Below are 13,247 nucleotides of genomic sequence, written 5' to 3' on the forward strand. Positions count from 1 at the left end.
TAAAGAAAATTGTTTTCAAATGGCTACATGCAGTCAATTAACTTTGTTATTCGCTTTTAACTAAAAAAGTTTTTCTGCAATTTTCCAGAAGTGAACAGGATAGCTTAAGAACATCTTGTGGACAGACACAGGCATTGTCTGCCTGGGCAAAACTCAGCCAGTTCTAGTGGGAAACCTATTCTATGGACTCCCTGATTCACTGTGTAACCCTCAGTAATTCCCAACCCTTCCTGGGGCTTCAGCTTCCTTCTCTGTTTATATAAGGATGGTGAATTAGACCTCTGAGGTTACTTCCATCCCTAACACGCTCAAACCTTAGATAAACTAATTTAAGCCAAGATACAAATGTATAATAGACTACTATGCCAGTCCTGGGGAAGCAGGGATTTACAAAGTTTCCAGGAAGACAGAATCTCTCTTAAGTGAAATGCTTGATGAAGCCAAGATCATCTTTCAATCTATCAGGCCTCTAGGGACCCTGGTGTGACAATGGCTTTGTTAAAATTTAGATGAGTTGATTTGTGTTGTCTTATTTTCAAAATAGATGTTAATTCATTGTTTCTCAAAGGTCAAATGTCAAAGCTTTTGGACCTAGATATTTAAATATTTGCACTAGCTATCGATCATTAAATCCACCTCTGTGTGTTGGCATGTTCATGTGTGTATGTTATGTGTGTTTTGTAAATGTAGCATATACTACCTAAGGCCGGTGTTTTAGAATTCAGATGCAAATAGCTTTGACTCTGTTATATTTGTTTAGGTCTCTTTTTTCCTTTGATGAAGTACAACGAGAGTGTTTCACTTTACAAAAATTGTGACATGAAATTCTATACATACCAAGCATGCAAACTAACAAGCAATTATACCTGAGGTCAAAGGATACATAAACATATATATTCAAGACACCCCCTTCATCTTCAAACGCCTCATCAAGACACCCCCTTCATCTTCAAACGCCTGCAGACACTCAGAGATGGTTATCTCTACTCAGACTACTGAAACATGTTTGCTTTCCTTTCCCTCCACATTTGTAGAGGAGTTAACATGCATATGTGTGTGTATGTGTGTGCACATGTGGTGTTTTTGCTATTGTTTATTTGTTTTTTCGGTGATATCTGCCAGACAGAAACCACAAGAAATTCTAAAACACTTTACCATCCATAAATTAGATGTTCCTGAGAAAAGCACATCTCCCTTTTGGCATGACAAAGCTGAGTCTTCTTCCACTCGCGTACAATGCCTAGAGATTCTCCCTATTTACAGTGGCCTGCAGAAGCAGGGAAGCAAAATGACCAATATGACTGACCTCGGCTGCACTTCATTGCTCCTGCACCATTGGAAAGCCAGCTTCATACCAGTCTGAGTCACTGAGCTCTAAGACTGCCTTTGCGTTCAAGTCATTCACAAAGAGACCTAAGGTCAATCCAGGAAAGCCATGATAATTCTAGTTCAAATTCATAAAAGTAAACATGTTAGCTTTATTATTCTGCTAGGAACTAGAATTCACCTGATATCCCATAGAAATGGAAAGAAATTAAGGAATTCAGCTATTATCTCATCACAAAACCTGGAAGAATCAAGAGATATCCTTTCTGACTAATCGGGTTCAATAACTACCTCAAGCTCAAAAGTTAATATTTCTTTTCATAAAGTATTAGTTGACAGGTAATACTTATTCAACAGACAAATCTAATACCAACCTAATTAATTCAAACACGAAAATGCCATATATGACTAATTACATGGCTTTAATTCACTAGAACGATAAGACATGTTGAATTATTTCATTAGTATTATCAAAATAAGTTGAATTTTAATTAAATATCTTAAATATCCTTTGGTAGGCAGTTAAGATATATTTAACTAACTTATCTGAAATATGTTCATAGTACTAAAAATCCAAGTGTTTTTCTAAATTTTACACAGCAATAAAGAATGTATCTGAACTATTGGTTTACAAGGGAGCAAAACAATAGAACAGATTTGTATCTAGTACCATGGTTCTTAAAAACAGGACTGAGTGAAACAGTAAGACACAATAATGTGCAATATAACAGCAAATACATGAGTGAAAACAAATGCGCCCCAAACAATACACATTTTAATTACATCTAAGCAAAAGAAATTATAGGCATCAAATACATTAGGATGACTGTGAGGAGGGGAATGGGATTGGGAAGTAGACATAAAGATTTACAGAGTATTTTAAACAGGAGAGGGTCCTGAACAAGAAATAAAAGGCTATGATTAACTCAACCTTCTACAGTTGTTGTAAAAACCCTCAACAACCACAAAAAAGGTTTTTTTCCAGGGGAAGAAAAATCACAGACATTATTTAGAAGTGTTGAAGTATAGAGATGATAATAAAACAGGACTGGGTTTTATTCAGCTTTTACTATTTTTTTAAAAATTATCTTCAGACAATGCTCACCATTGTTGCCTGCAAGGGGTTTGGGGGCAGGGGAGGGCATTGTTCTACTCCAAGTTTCTTAGAAATAAAGTGCCTAATTACTCTTGAGTTTGGAACCTACAAATTTTAGGTCTTGATTGAGCTAGCATCTGTTAATAGATTTTTTTTGGTTTTCTGAGGGTCATTAATTGCATCAGGTGGGGTGTAACAAACACCACTATGAGGTAGGTCGCTAGGCGGTGATTCATTTGGGCCAGTCTTACTGTCCCCTCACACACACACCTCTCCATATCTGCATTCCCTCCTCCACACACACACCTGCATAAACACCACATCCTTTTCCTCCTCGCCTGTGGGTTGAGCTTAGGTAGGCAATTTGTCTTCAGTGCCCAGTCCTGACCTGGTGGTCTTTAGCGCCAATGTCTGGCTACCTGTGGACCTGCTGTTCTGCACCCAATCTGCAGGACCCCACCTCCCTCCCTCCTCACACACCTGCCTCTTCCCCTCCTTCCTCTCTCCTCACCGTCAGGGAACTTGTAGAGAGACACACAACTGAAAGGAGGGGCTTTTCACATCTTGATTTTATTTTTATCATCACCATCCACGTAGCGTGATGGTTTAAGTGTTGGTTTTTACGTGGTTAACTATTTCTCCAGAGTCTCCCCTGTAAAGTGGTGGGGCTGTCCAGAGTCTCTTATTTTTCCTCCAGCTGCTGCTGCTTATTTTGAATCACTCTCTTGATCAGCTGGTGGCAACAGACAAATATTGTTGGCCTCCATGGTATATTCTGCCATCTTGAACTGGTGGTAGATGTCTCCGAGGATTCTTTGTGTGAATGTGCCCGAGGGGGTGTTTCTACCCATCCCGTGGTCCTCCGCACCTGGAAGAGCAACAGGGTGAGCCCAGAAAGCATTAGTTTGGGGGATGAAAATGGAGACTGGATGAAAACAGAGGCTTCATAAGAAGGGCAGCGGGCTGGGGAGAGGTTGGGGTCGGGCACTGACAGGTTAGCATTGGGGAGGATCAGGTGGGGAAGAAGAGGAGGCAAATGGGAGGGGTCACCTGACCTTGCTACTGTCTCTGGACTTGGATGACCTGGAGATCTTCCTTTTCTTCGATTCTCGCATGCTTGTGGTTGATAGTTCCAGGCTTGAGGTCAGTTGCGCACTTTGAATTGGTTGATCTGTGCTTGAGGTTGCTTGTTCCATATCAGTCTTAGGCTCTGCTTCTTTCCCAGGCAGCTTGTCCATGTTGAAGACAAGCAGTGGTCTACCCCAGGGCACCTGACCTCCCTATATATACCCCTCGCCTGGATAATAATCCACGCCCTTTGACCTTGCTTGGTCAGCAAGGCACAGCCAATGGTAGCCCTGGGGTAAACTAGACATCACAAAGCACCCCTCCCCACACCTCTGGAGGAGGAGGGTGATGTTGAGGGGGAGGCAGAAATGCTCTGGGAAGAGAAAAGGGGTGTTTCCTCAACATTCCCTACAAGATCCATCCAAAACTACCTTGCCAACCCTCCTTATCTCTCCAGGTTCAATTTAGTTAGGAGGCTCACTTGGCAGGCATAGGGTGTTTCCCCCAAGGCATTCCCCATGGCCACCCCTATTCAGTGGTTCACTCTGTTGTCTCTGAACTTCACCATTGCTTAGTATTTTGGATTTCTTACCTAAAATACCTCCAAGATAACAGGGCCTTATTTAAGTCTCCATGGAGTTGCAAATCATCCCACATCCCTTATGCAATTTCCCTTATGCAACTTGTAGACCATTCACTATTAGGTGACTACCAGACAACCGTCCTATTTCATCCCTTTTTCCCAATGACCATAAAGCTCTCCATTTTCTGTTATCTAGTCTGACATCTCTGCCGTAAAGCTTCTAAGACTTCAGTGAACAAACTTACTCTACTGGATATCCTAGTCCTTGTTTCAAATCTGGGGGCAACATGCTCTTCTCAGTGGGTATAATACCCAGACTTGGGTTTTACCAGCAAAAGTGGGGAGAGGCAGATAGTTACAACGTGGAAGTTGTGCTGGGTATTTGTGTGCAGGAAACTACAACTTAAGACAGGAATGCAACCAGGGAGATGCTGGGCTTAACCAAAGTCATGTGTGCCTTATGTGAAAAGCTCAACAAGTGTCCTCAGCCATTAGAAATTTTCTCACCTTAATTTACTGCTTGCCTTGTTAGCATCCTATGTTCCTTCATTTCCTGTGGCATGCTGGAGAATGGTGCTTATCTTACCGAGGGACACTGGTAGAATTCATTGATTTGTTATGAATGGCTGTAACAAGCTTCCAAGTAATTGGAGGAGACTCTTTATGATCCAGTCCTATCCTTGTCATTTATCTCACTAGATAAACAGGTTTTTGGTGTTGGAGAAAAGGGGTGGTGATGCTGACCATAGGCTTTATGTTCCTTATCTAATAGCAGGTTCAGCCAGTTTATGGTTCTCAGCTAGGTGTACAACCTTTTGGCTTGGCATATCTTCCCTGAATTTCCTAGAGCTCACGCATTTCCTGGTGGCCACTGGTTGTGTACACACCCAAGATGCATTGAAACATTACACTACTTAATTTTTTTTTAAAAAAAGACATAATAAAACCTACTATAAACAAACTAAAAAAAAATCCGATAAATTGGAAATCATACTTGTAACGTAGACCACAGATAGCTAATATCACTGATATGTAAAGATGCTTAAAAAATGATTGGACAAAGGAACCAAAATCTGATATCAAAATAGAGAAAGACACTGACAGAAATCTCACAAAAATTATGTAGAACCAGACCTTAAGCATTTTAAAAGAAGTTTAACCTCCGTAAAGTAAGAAAAATACAAATTAATACTACCTTGAAAAATGGAAAACAACCAGGAACTTAAAAAAATTTAGAATAGTCAATGACATTAAAACATTATATCGGCATTTTATATTTTCAAAAAGTTAAGTAGACACATGGAAGATTTAAAAGGATCATGTATTAATTATAGAGATGAAAACTATAGAGTCTGAGATGACAAATGCATTGAAAGAGTGTATTAGTCAGCCAAGGCAAAGCTGATGCAAAAGTACCAGAAATTCATTGGCTTTTATAAAGGGTATTTACTTGGGGTAAAAACTTATACATTGCCTTAAAGAGTCCAACTCAAGGTTGCTTTTGTCACCAAGTAAGTTGCCACATGATGAAGTAAGATGGTTGCTGAAATCTGCAATGATTCAACCTTCCTCTCTCTCAGCTACAGGCTGGCATAGGGTTTGTTTCTTTCCAGGCTTCCTCAGATCACCTGCTCTGTTCTCTTCAGCTGCAAGGTATCAGGCAATCTCTCTTCCGAGGGTCACAGGATCAAAGTTCTCACCTGTACTGTATCTATGGAATTCTCTTTCTTTTCTGTGTATTTTCTTCTGTGTATTCTTGAGTGAGTGGCTATTTATACCAGTGGAACGAGAGAGTGGGGACTTAACCTGAGTTACACCCTACTGATGTGTTCAAATCAAAGCCTTAACCTTAACATAATTTAATCAAAGATATATCAGCTGAGTTTAATACAATCAAAGGTTGTCACACATACAGGAACAGAAGAGTTTACAAACTTAATCTCTTTTTTTGGAATTCATAAATAATCTCAAACTACCACAGATGGGATTAGCAACAGATTAAACACTGCAGATAGAAAGATTTGTGTACTCAAAAATATAACAATTTAAGCCTTCGAGAATGAGAAAGAGAGAGTATATCAATTTGTAAAATGGATAGCTCACCATGACCAAGAAGGGCTCACCAAAGAAATGCAAGGTTGATTAAACAATCAAACATTACTAATGTAATGCATCATATTAAAAAATAACCTAACAAAATTTTAAAAAATCATATGATCATCTCAACAGATAGATAAATAGCATTTCACAAAGTCCAAAAAATATTCCTAAAGGAAAAAGAGAAACATTCAGACAATTAATGGTAGGAAGATTCCAGAACCCGATAAAGGGCATCTTTAAAAATCTTACAATTAACATTATACTTAGTAGGAATAACAAAATGATTTCTGCCTATTAGTAACGAGACAAGAATTTCCTATCACTTCTATTAAACTTCATACTGGGAATTCTAGGCAGTTAAAAAAGGCAAGAAAAAGAAATAAATGAAATTAATTTTGGGAAAGGAAAATGAATCTTTGCTCACAGAAAAGAAAATCACCTATGCTGAAATTCTGATGGACACACCAAAAATGTCACTAGTACAAACAGCAACTAACAAGTGAGTTTAGCAAGATTCATGCTACAATTTTAATAATTCAATAGTCTATCTATACACTAGCAATAAACAATTAGAAAATGAATTTTAAAATACCATACAAAATTATGAAATACTTAGTGATAAATCTGACAAAGATATGAAGTCTTATAGACTGAACTGCAAATATTGCTGAGATTTGTTAAAGAAGATTTAAATAAATGGAGAGATAGATTATGTGCATGGGTGGGAATATTCAGTTTGGCTAACATGTAGATTCTCCCTAAATTGATCTATAAATTGTCATTATAAATGGGAACAAAATCCCAAAATCCCACTCCAAATTCCAGCAAACTTTATTGTAGAAATTAACAAATTGATTCTATAATTCATATGGAAACTCAAAGGCACTATGTTAACCAAAACAACAGTGAAAATGAAGAATGAACTGGGAGGACTGACATTTCTTAATTTGGGGGCATTATTATAAACATATAGTCATCAAGACAGTGTGTCATTTGGGTAAATATAGAAAAATGGATCAATGGAGCAGAATAGAAAGTCCAGAAATAGAAAGACATATATGATATCAGACATTTATCAAACGGGAAAACGAAAGTCAGTGGAGAAAGAATAGTCTTTTCATTAATTGGTGATGAAAAATTAGATATCCTTATCTGAAATAAATAATGAACTTCAATCCATAACCCTCACCTTATACAAGAGTTAATTTGAGTTGAATCACGTATCTAAATGCAAAACCTAAAGCTATAAAACTTCTGGAAGAAAATATAGGGGAAATATGTGTTACTTTGGGTTAGGCAAAGATTGTTTGGCTTTGATACCACAAAGAAGATCAGAAAAATGAAAAGATAATAAAAGAGACTTCAAAAAAACTAACAACTACTTCGTAGAAGTCTGTGTTAAGGGAATGAAAATTAATCTACACACTGGGAGATTTGCAAATCACCTCTTTGATAAAAGACTTGTATACAGAATATTTAATAATATCCAAAGTTCATTGAAAAGGGAATTTTTAAAATTTAAATGGGTAGAATATTTGAACAGATATGCCAAAAGAGAAGATATGCAGATGGTAAATGAACTCATGGAATGAAGTTCATCATTATAATTTATTAGATAAATACAAAATATAATCACGAGATACCACTGAACATTATCAGAATGGCTAACATTAAAAGTATTGGCAAGGATGAGGAGAAAAAGGAACTCTCAGGGTCTCAAACAGGATATCTGCACACCAATGTGTATAGCGGCATCATTCATAATTGCCAAAAGATGGAAGCAACCCAAGTGTCAATCAACTGAAGAAAGGACAAACAAAATGTGGTACACATACACAAAGGAATATTATCCAGTTGTAAAAAGGAATGACGTTCTGATACATGCAACATGTATGAACCTTGAAGACATCATTTTGAATGAAATTTGCCAGACACAAAAGGACATATGTTGTATGAACTCACTGGTATGAAATAATTAGAATAAGCAAATTCATAGAAAGAAAAATTAGAATATAGGTTACCAGGGGCATCTATTTGGGATAGAGAATGGGAAGTTAATGCTTAAATTGTACAGTTTCTATTTGGGCTGATGGAAAAGCTTTGGTATTGGATGGTGGTGATTGTAGTACAACATTGTGAACATAATTAACAGCAATGAAATTTATATATACAAATATATATATATATTTGAATGTGGTTAGAGGGGGAATTTTTAGGTTTATATATGTTGCTACAATAAAAATTTAAAAAAGAACATAGGATTGTACAACACAATGTACCCTAAGGTAAACCATAGACTATAGTTAATAGTACATTTATAATTAATTGTTTCAATTGTAGCAAATATACCATGCTAATGAATGTTAATAATGGGGTAGTATATGGAAAATCTGTAGTTTTGCATGACTTTTCTGTAAACCTACAACTTCCCTAATAATAAAGAAACTCTCATACCCTGCTGTTGGAAATATAAAATGGTACAACTATGTAAGGTAGTTTGGTAGTTTCCATTCCATTCATAGGTATTTATCTAAGAAAAAAGAAAGCATATTCCACATGAAGATGTGTATAGAAATACTCATAGAAACATTATGTAATAGCCCAAACTAGAAACAACCCTAATATCCTTCAACAGGTGACTAACAAAGTTTAATATATTCATATAACAGGATACTACCAAGCCATAAAAATGAACAATTATGATGAATGAAGGAAGTTGGATAAAAAAGAACATAATCTGTGACTCCCTTTATTTAAAAGTCCAGAAAAGACAAGCAAGTGTATCATGACAGAAAGCACATCAGCAGCTGTTTGGGTATGGGGGGAAGGGAAGATATCAGGAAGGAGGGACTAAAATGTACACAAGAGGGAAACAGCTGTGGCTCAATCAGTTGGGCTCCCATCTACCATATAGGAGGCCCTGTGTTTGTGTCCCAGGGCCTCCTTGTGAAGGCAGGCTCGATCACAAGCCAAGGAGAGCCGCCTGGCCCACAAGCACCACAGAGAGCTGACTCAGCAAGGTAACACAATAAAAAAGGAAGACGAACAAAAACCACAGAAGGGTGTGCAGTGAATAGACAAAGAGCAGACAGCAAGCAAGCCTCAAGGGGGGAGGGGAAATAAATACAGACACAGAAGAACGCACAGCGAATGGACAGAGAGAACAGACAGCACACAAATAGCCACAAAGAGGGGGGAGATAAAAAATTACACAAGAAAATTTTATAAGTGATGAAGATATGTGCATGTTTTTTATTGTTTTAATAGTTTTAGAGGTTTATTTGTACAAAGAAGGAGTATAAACTCTTATACTACCTTGTTAAATTTTAATATGTGACATTTATTGTGTGTCAATTATGTATCAGGGATGTTTAATTTAATTTTATTTATTTATATATTAAAGTTAATAAATCACATAGAATGTTACATTAAAAAAACATAAGAGTTTCCCACACCCCACCATCCCACCCCATCATTTTTGTAAATTGTATTTTTGAAGATACATACATCACAGAAAAGTTACAAAAAAGTTACATTATAAAAAACATAAGAGGTTCCTGTATACCCCCATCCCACACCCCACTCCTTCCACACCAACAACCTCCCCCATCATTGTGGCACACTCATAGCACTTGGTGAACACATTTTGGAGCATTGTTGCACCATGTGGATAATAGTTTACTCTGTAGTGCACACTCTCCCCTGGTACATTCAGTTGGTTATGGCAGAATATATAATGTTCAGCATCTGACCCTGCAATATCATTTAGGACAATTCCAAAGTCCCAAAAATGCCCCCTCATCACATCTCTTCTTCCCACTCCCTGCCCTCAGCAACTACTGTGGCCACTTTTTCCCTGTTGGTGATAAAATTTTCTATTAGTAGTCATAAAAGTTTTATAGTAGAGTATCAGTAAGTCCACTCTAATCCATATTTTATTCCTCCATTCTGTGGGCCCTGAGACGGTCATGTCCACTCCACCCCTAGATTGAGAGGGGGCTTAGATTCCACGTAGAAGATGGATGCAGTTCTCCTGCTTGCAGTTGTAGGCACTCTCAGTTCCCTGGTGTGGTGATTGACCATCTTCACCTTCCTGTTAGCTGACCTGCATAAGTCCAACGAACCAGAGAGTAGGAGTTGCAACTCTGCTGAGGCTCAGGGCCCAGTTGGCACATGGCCAGTCCAGAGATTCAAGTCTCTTGAGTATACACCAATGCTAGCACCAACCAAAGGTTCAGTAAAAGTGACAGAAGAGGCATGTGTAGAAAGGTCACATCTGAGTCCATCTCCATCAGACTCAGAGACACAAATTCCAAAGTTGGGCCTACTGACATAGTACTGAGCTCCAGAGCATCCTTCTTTACTGATCTTTGTCGTTGTATTTGGGGGATTGTTGCTGTTCCCAGAGATGTTTTAAAGAACACAGGATTTAATAGAGACATTCCTTTACTCAAGGTTTTGTTTAGTAACTTAACTACTTGCATGATTTTAGGCAAGTTAAAATATCTAATTCTTCACTTTCTCATTTATTAAATGGTGGTCACAACATTCCCTACTATAAAGACTCTTTAAATTATTAACTGAAATAATATGTGTAAATTGCATAGCATCATGCCTGACACACAGCATATGATTAAAAAAAACAACTAAATTTAGTGTCTACATTATCTTTTGTTACACTTGATCTTAGCCAAAATGTTGAGAAGCAATGCACATCTTTGTTAAATGTTGCATACAACAATCACATTATAGATATGTATCAAAATGTCTTTGACCAATCTTTTAGATTCGAATTTTTCAATATTAAATAAAATATTGCAGTGACCATAAAGGCCATTATGTACATTACTTTTGCCCCAATATCTCCTTAAGATAAATAACTGAAAGTGAAATATTTGAATCAGAGTCTATATACACTTTTAAATTTTTTCGATACATGTTTGCAAATTTACTTCCAGAAAATTTTGTGTTAATATACACTACCCACACTGAGTAATCTTCTTCACTTTAACATTTGCTTATCTGATAGATGAAAAAAAAATCATATCTTTTTTTTCTTTTAACTCTCATAGATTCATTTAAACTTTTAGTATAAGTCTGAAGAGATGGTTACAAAAATGCAGATGCTATTGTGTAGCTATGGAGATCACTGTATAAAGTGGAAGGGTCCAGTTAGGGAATGACAGAAGCTTTAAATCTTGGTGCTGCTGTTGATCATCTATCCCCCAAAACAGCTCTTTACTCTTTGTCCTTACAGGACTTTGGTTCAGACATCCCCAATCTGCCATGTGGCCATATGACTAAGGCACAAATCAAACAAAAGGAAAAGAATGAGGACCAGCCACAATAAAGCATAAATATTTTCAAGACTCTGTACCGACTAGCTTGGTAAAGTTCCTAACATCCCAATTTCATCTTCACAGAAACTTTCCAGGATGAGAGGTGAGCAAACATAACCCTGAGAAAGCTCATAACCTCTCCTCAATTCAGACTGTCCAAAGGGGGAGGGCATGAGTGAACCTGGTCAAAGATGCAGAATTTCCATTTCTTTAAAGCCCCCACCCTGAACTCCTCCCCTAACTACAGTACAGAAAATCTGTTGCCATTTGAAATAATTCCCAATTCCCTACTTGGATGAGAGGAAAAGAGGAAAATCAGAAGAGCATAGCAACTCAGAGCTAATCATCACCAGCAATGAACATCAATACATGAATTTTTATCAAGCAGAAGACCAAAAATAAAATTTAAAAAATGACCAGAGGTATTGAGAGATAGGAGAAAAACAAAATCTGAGAACTCTCAGGGAGTGTCTCCTCCCAATGTGATGAGCCCTTAACCCAGGTCCAAGGCATGCTTCTACTTATCCCTTTCCTCTTCTGCTTAGAGTGATGGAAAACATTCCTGGGGAGAAAAATGCACAAGGGAAAAAATAAATCCGAATGATCCTCTGTGACACAAGTTAGGCTCAATGCTCCACAATGAATATAAGTGATCTGAAGTGCTAAGGAATCTATCACTGGAAAGGTACAGGACAAGTTATAGAACATTTAACAAAATACCAGAATACAAGATAAAGCCCAAGTCTGGTGACCGTTTCTGCACACAGAACCAGCTGAAGTCTTCTTCTACATTCACTCCTGCAGCCTAGAAAAATTCAGCTCTCATATTGCAGCTGTCTAGGAAGGCAAACAAGTTCCCAACAAGGAGAGAAGGAAGTCAAGAAGAATTCATCCAAAATATATCAGCAGAAAAAGATTAACTGGTTAGCGCAGGAACTTTAAACATCACCAAGATAAAAAATTTTAAGAATGTGTTATGGCACCTATGTAAAAATTCAGTGACTATTGGGGTGGAAGAAGAATGGAAAAAGAAAACGGCAAGCAAAAGAGTAAAGTTTTCATTATAAAGGAAATAAACTATCAAGAAAGTTTAACACTATATTGTTTAAATAGGATGAAATTTAATACAATAAGAGCTCAAAACAAGATGATGAAACATCAAAATGAAAGTTGAAATTTTAAGAAAAGAATGCAAAGCCACAGAAAGAACTTGCAGACTAAAATATCATTACTGAATTAATATACACTAGAAATAACAAATAACTAAGGAGTCAAAGTCAAAAATGAACTATAACTGTTATTCCAATAAGTGGAAATGAAAATATAGTCAAAGGCATGATTTTAAAAAATAGTTCTTGAATTGAAAAGCACATTCGAAGTGTCAGCATACCAAAATGTCACACTGTGCTTTAAAACACCAACACAAGGTAGTCCACACTGACAAATATTCTGGTTATGTTATTTAATTCCCAGGATAAAACAAAGAATTTTATAAGCATTCCAGCAGAAAAAGTAAGGGGAGAAACAAGACTGAGAAAAAATTTCTCCAAAGCAACATTCATCTGACAAAAGAGCTAAGTCCACGTGTCTGGCAAGGATTGCTAATTTTCCATGAATACCCGTCTCCTTATAAAATAGAGTTTTACTTGGGCACATAGCCATGAAATTAAAGAAGATATTTCCCACCCTCCCTTGCAGCTGGGTGTGGCTATGAGACTAAGATTACTATTAGACA

General features: G+C 37.2%; 1 long non-coding RNA gene across 2 annotated transcripts; it reads right to left on the bottom strand.

Annotated features, from left to right (window-relative positions):
• Window positions 1-2,973: 2,973 nt before the first annotated feature.
• On the bottom strand, window positions 2,974-4,598 carry LOC139438053 (uncharacterized). Of its 2 annotated transcripts, XR_011647934.1 has the most exons (3): window positions 4,581-4,598; window positions 3,478-3,651; window positions 2,974-3,290 (listed from the first exon to the last, which is right to left on the bottom strand). It is a non-coding gene; the product is annotated as an uncharacterized lncRNA (long non-coding RNA). The 2 variants fall into 2 exon arrangements; XR_011647933.1 differs by lacking the exon at window positions 4,581-4,598 and having other exon boundaries at window positions 3,478-3,709.
• Window positions 4,599-13,247: the final 8,649 nt, after the last annotated feature.

The sequence above is a fragment of the Dasypus novemcinctus genome, chromosome X, assembly GCF_030445035.2.
Source record: "Dasypus novemcinctus isolate mDasNov1 chromosome X, mDasNov1.1.hap2, whole genome shotgun sequence".
In the NCBI taxonomy this organism is placed as follows: Eukaryota; Metazoa; Chordata; class Mammalia; order Cingulata; family Dasypodidae; genus Dasypus; species Dasypus novemcinctus.